The sequence below is a fragment of the Rhinolophus ferrumequinum genome, chromosome 3 (genome assembly GCF_004115265.2).
Source record: "Rhinolophus ferrumequinum isolate MPI-CBG mRhiFer1 chromosome 3, mRhiFer1_v1.p, whole genome shotgun sequence".
Taxonomy (NCBI): Eukaryota; Metazoa; Chordata; class Mammalia; order Chiroptera; family Rhinolophidae; genus Rhinolophus; species Rhinolophus ferrumequinum.
The window spans coordinates 1,095,445-1,101,650 of record NC_046286.1 but is presented as its reverse complement, the minus strand read 5'-3'; the positions used below and the strand labels follow the sequence as shown (position 1 = coordinate 1,101,650).

Below are 6,206 nucleotides of genomic sequence, written 5' to 3'. Positions count from 1 at the left end.
TATTTTCCATTTTGCCATTTACATATGGAAAAACATTTTTTGAGATGCCGAGGCAGTGCCTGCTTAGCATAACGCATGTGAGGTTCATCCGTGCTGTGCTGGCACAAGGAGCTCATTTGTTTCACTACTGACGTAGCTCCACTGTTGGGATTGGCCACAGTATCTGTCCATTTACCCGTTGGAGGACACTTGGGTTTCCAGTCTGGGGCTGTTATGAATAAAGCCCTCATTAGCATTGACTTAACAGGTTTTAGCGTGAATATAAGTTTTTAGTTCTCTTGGGGAAATGCCTAGGAGTGGGATTGCTGAGTGACTGGATAAGTGTGTACTTAGCTTTGTGGGAAACTGCTAAACCATTACAAACATTTTGTATTCCTCCTAGTCAAAACTGTGCGTGACTGTTTTCATTTTGCATCTTTGCCAGTCCTTGGTATAAGCTGGAAGATACTGAAGTTATTAAATGTGCACTTGCATTCAAGCCCTTTGTCGATGGCATCAACTTTTCTAAATACCAACTCTCCAACATGATTGCTGTGGATGAAACTGCAGTGTTTATGGGCCAACAATCTCAAACGACAATTGATCAGAAGGGTGCCTCATCAATCTACATTCCCTCCACTGGTTATGAAAGTGTACGTGTTACCTGTATTTTGGCAGTTCCTCTGGGTGGAAAGAAAGCCCCACCTCTAATCATCACTAAGGGCAAGAAAGGTAAGGTTGAACGTGTTTCAGGCATTTATGTTCTTGAAACCGAAAAAGCCTGGTGCACACAAGCAGGTATATGGAAGTGGGTTGATTTAATCTGCCACTTGTTTTGCGAGATGGCCAAAGAGGTCTGCTAGTCTGGGATTCAGTCAGCACTCACCGTGCTAAAGACATGAAGAACTTTCTTGCAGAGAGAAGAATAGATCAAATAATGATTACTGCAGGAATGACTGCCTGTCTCCAGACTCTTGATATTGCAATAAACTAGCCATTCAAGGACCATTTGCGCATGGAAATCAATGACTACACTGAAAATAGAATGGAGAGAAACCAGTGTGGAAACATTGTGAAGCCTAGCCTGCAAGAGGTGGTGACTTGGGTGAAGAATTCATGGGATAAAATCACTGACAGCTGTGTTGCCAATGCACTACGAGCAGGCTACGTGAACAAGAAGTGCTCATTTAAGGAGAGCTCTATTGCTGAACATAAGAGGTTGGGGCCAATGGTTCTACAGGAAATGGAGTCGCAAGAAATTTGAGCCGAAATTTGGGGTTTGGAGAGTTATGACGATGTTCCAGAAGAAGACGACATGACTGTATTTGAATAAATGTAAATTTTTGTACGTGAATGAATGAATAAATGTAGATTGCTGTACATGAATAAATATAGATTGTTGTACATGAAAAAATAAGACATCTGCTGGAATAAGCCCTAATGTGTCTTTTGGAGCAAAAATTAGTATAAGAACCAGTCTTATTTTTGGGGAAATGTGGTAATTTTGATGAAATCCATTTTATCATTTTTTTCTTTTATGGATAATGCTTTTGGTATAGTATCTAAGAAATCCTGGGTCATAAAGATTTTTTGCTGCTTTCTTCTAGAAGTTTTAGTTTTATGTTTAGGTCTATAATGCAACCTGAGTTACTTTTTAAAGGTATGAGGTATTTAGGAGGTACTTATTGTTGCGGTTATTATTATTATTTTTGCATATTTGCATATGTGCAATTGTTCCAGTACCATGTGTTCAAGAGACATACTTTCTCATTCGTTAGACTTCATATGCTTGGGTTATTTTTGGAACCTCTGTTCTCTTTCATTGATCTATGTGTCGGTTCTTTTGCCAGTAGCACATGGTCTGGTTTATTGTAGCTTTATAGTAAATTTTGAAATTAGGCCATGTGAATTTTCTAACTTTTTTTTCTTTTCCGGAATTGTTTTGCCTATCCTAATTTTATTGCCTTTCCATAAAAACTTCTGAGTCAGTTTCTTGATTTCTCTGAAAATCCTGTTGAGAATCTATAGATCAATTTGGAGAGAATTGATAGTTTAATATTGTTAAACTATATAGTATAGTATAATATAGTATATAATGCCATTTTTTTAGGCTTGCTTTAGTTTTTTCATCATTTTTGTAGTTTTTAGTCTACAGATCCTGCACATATTTTGTCACATGTATTCATAAGTATGTCATGTTTTGGGTGCAATTACAAATAGTACTTTAAAAATGTTTTCTGTTTATTGTTACGATATAGAAATGCAGCTGAGTTGCTTTTTTTAAAATTGTTTTATTTGGGAAAAGTGCTTCGTACAAAAGGGCAGCTGCAAAATACAGAGACCTCTGTAACAGTTGTTTTCTCTTAAAGTGAAAGATTGGGTGGGATCCAAGGAATCAAAGCAGTAGATGGACAACTCAGGAGCATCTCCAAATTATTTTCAGGAAACAGAGCAACAAAACGCAGAGCTAACAATTTCCGGTCAAGGAATCCATCTAACAACTTGTCTCGTGGATTATCACTCCTCCCGCACTTCAGTGGGAAAGTGTGACTTATTCCTGCAAACCAAAGATCCCACTACAAGAAACACCTTAGAACATAGTTTTGAATCACATCTGTCTACCTGCAAAGCTCAGGGATGGAATGATGCAAACACCCACAAAAACAAACACAAAAACCCAACAATAAAACCCCTCAAAGGGTGAAGGTTTATCAGAAAGTGCCTGGACTGGGAAGGTGAGATCATTAAACATTAAATACAACTGTGTGTCCAAGACCCAGTTTGTGTTAATAGATGGGATAACCAGATAGTTTTAACCTCTATGGCTAAGCCCATTTCTCTATTTATACAGACAGACGCGCCAGCACTGCTCTAATAACAGCTACCGACACACTGCTTTGTCCTGTATGATCTATTTGCCACACTAGACTGAAACGACTAAACCAAGCTTTTCCACTACGGCTAAGAACACCGCATCGATGCAGAAATGAGCTTATCACACACACACACACACACACACACACACACACAAGCCACGTCTATCAGCTGTATGTCAACTTCCAACTCTGCATATCTTTTATGCCACTCTTTTATGTGTGTTCTTTTACAATATTCCTATCACACTAAACACAGTAAAAATCTCAGCACATTTGCATCTGGTTACCCCGTAGTATTACTAGTGTGCAATTAAACAAGAAACCAAAACCACAGAACAAGAGCACGGGGTGGGGATTACGGGGTAGGGAACAGAGATAAAAACACAGATGTGCAGATTTCACCACGCCACGCAACCTCAAGTTTCTGTAGCAGAGGCTACTTGCCACAGTTGAGATCCTTCACCCATCACACCTCTCCTTGGACCTCAAAGCAGGGCCAGTGCTGTTACTTGTGAGTCTGAGGTCCTCAAAATGAGTGTGAAAAGTCCATAAACACTACCCTAGAACTGTGTGAACTTGGTTGAAAACAGATGACGCAACAAACCTACACTAACTGTCTGACAGTTAAATTCATGTTACAAGAAAACTAACTTTAAGATTTATTTTTGTAGCTTTTTTAAACAGAAAACAACTCACTCTATGGGGAAAGGTGAGGGATTATTGAGAAGACGGGCCCTGGATAAAAGTTATTCCGACAACACCTGGAGTTGACAGGCCTGCCTAGGAAACACGGACAGTGCCACCCCACCACAGGGCACAGCTCCTGTCTGAGGTACAGCAGAGCAAGCAGTTCCTACCCCACGCAACGCTGCTATAGATCCAAGTCATAAAAATCTTCCAGCTCATCATGAAACAAGTCCCATTTGTCTTCAGAGTCTGTCAGCTCGTCCTCCCCACCTGCAGCCAAAAGCATAAGCAACATCTCGCCCAGCTCAAAGGTGACCACCTCTTCTTCGTCGTTGTCAAAGGGGTTGCTGTTCTCTCTTTCCTCAATGAGCTCCCAGAAGTGGTTCCTTCGTTGGGTCCGGTATCTGCTTGATGTTCCCACTTTCTGTCTCTATGGCTCCTTTCTACGGCCATCGGGGTAGGCATGCTTGTAAAAACAGTTCCCTCCAAATGGGCAGCTCCCACATCCTTCATCAAAATACCTGCACGCCTTGTTGCTCATGGCCTCCTTGTATTTCTGAATCAGTTACTGCTTCTCTTCCACTCAGTACTCACTTGGAATGAGAAAGTTAGATGTGATCCGGCATTCAGGGCAGGACTTTATGATCTTGCTCTCAAATTGCTTAGCACTCCTCCACTTGCGAATACACTTGAGACAGTAGGTGTGGCTGCAGTTGGACAAGATGCCAAAGCGGCACTCGCTGGGGTTGGCTTTCTCGTAGACCACCTCCATGCAGATGCCACACACCATGTCCTGGCTGCGCTGGACAGCAAACGACAGCTCCGTGTCCTTCTCATGGGCCTCAATGCAAGATTTTATGTGCTGTGATCTCTGGGCCGGCCCACTGGGTGGAGGACCTGCAGCCCACACGTCCCAGGAGTCTCCATGGAGATACACACAGTTCTCCCCGTATCAGCACTCTCCCACTGCGGGCGTACGGGCAAAGCTACTGCTTCGTTTCCACTGTGCTTTGCTCCTTCTCGGAGTCTTCCTTGGTCACTGAGCCCTGCAGGGGTGCGTCAGTGCAGGAAGGGGCAGTCCGGTCACAGTAGGGCCGGCCAGGAACAAACTCAATGGCATTCACCCAGTCTTCTGAACCTGCTCCTACAGTTGCAAAGTTTGAATTTCTTGACTTGGCTTCACCCGTATTCATTTCCACAATCGGTCCAACTGCTGATGAGAGACTTGAGGAAGCAGCAGGGGACACCTTTGCAGTTAGATCTATACTAGTCGTTTCTTACTGTTTCAATGGTTTGCTGTGCTCATACCTGCAGCGGTCTCCGTAAATACAGTAGCCTCGCTGGAAATACTTGCACACTACGCCGCATGGACTGTCAGAGAGGTCATGCGAGTAGCGACAGTTATCTCCTTCCTTACAAACCCCATGCATGAAATACCTGCAGGTGACCTGTTTAGTCCAGCCGCAGCTGCCGCCTCCCCCTCCCCCCGCCCCTGGGGACAGGGAGGTGACCGTGGGGATAGGGGTGGGGGAGGCCACCGCCGCCGCTCCTGCTCCTGATGGTGTGGCTGTTGTTCCCGGAGCTGCAGCCTCCACCGTTACTGTTTATCCCACACAGCAATGGCACAATGGCACTGGAACTTCCGCATCACATAGTTCCGGTCCGGTCGGGCTGCGGGGAGGAGAAGGCGGCGGGGCGAGGGGAGGGGAGAGGAAGGAGGCCGATGCGCCCGCTTGCTCCCCTCGGCCCCGCGTCGAGTCTCCGCAGCTGAGTTTTGTACGTTAGGATTTTAGTCCTGCAAACTTGATAAATTCACTTATTAATTCCAGTAGCTTTTTTGGTAAATTCTTTGAGATTTTATGTGTAGGATCATGCTCTTCCCAAATAGAGGCAAGTCTTATTTCTAACTTTCCAATCCAGATGCCTTTTGTTTCTTTTTTCTTGCCTTTTTTGCTCTGCCTAGTTCTTCAGGACAGAACTGAATAGGAGTAATGAGAGCAGACATCCTTGCCTTATTCCTGCTATTGGGCAGAAGCTTTAGATTTTTACCATTAAGTGTGATATAAAATGTAGACTTCATAGAAGCCTTTGTCAGATTTAGGAAGTTCTCTGTTTCTAATTTGGTGAGAGTTTTTATCATGAGTGAATGTCGAATTTTGTCAAATGCTTTTTTTATGTATCAGTTGATAATGATCTTTTTTTTTCCTCTTATAGTCTTAATTATGAGTTGTAGTGATTGATTTTTGAATGTTGAACGAGCTCTGCTTTTGGAGGATAAACCCCACTTGGTCGTCATGTATTATAGTTTTTGTAATTGCTGGGCCTTACTTGGTAGGGTTTTGTTGAGAATTTTTGCATCTATTCTTTTTTTTTAAAATTAAAATTTATTGGGGTGACAGTGGTCAACAAAACTACTTAGGTTTCAAGTGTACAATTCTGTAATACATCATCTACATATTGCATTGTGTGTTCCCCACCTAGAGTGAGTTCTCCTTCCATCACCATACATTTGATCCCCTTTACCCTCATCTACCACCCTCCTCCCCCCTTACCCTCTGGTAACCACTAAACTTTTGTCTGTGTCTATGAGTTTTTGTTTCTTTATTTGTTTCTCTTGTTCCTTTGTTGCTTTCAGTTTTATATCCCATATATGAGTGAAGTCAT

General features: G+C 42.8%; 1 pseudogene; it reads right to left on the bottom strand.

Annotated features, from left to right (window-relative positions):
* Window positions 1-2,262: 2,262 nt before the first annotated feature.
* LOC117020259 (E3 ubiquitin-protein ligase makorin-1-like) lies at window positions 2,263-5,208 on the bottom strand (annotated as a pseudogene).
* Between the last annotated feature and the right edge of the window lie 998 nt (window positions 5,209-6,206).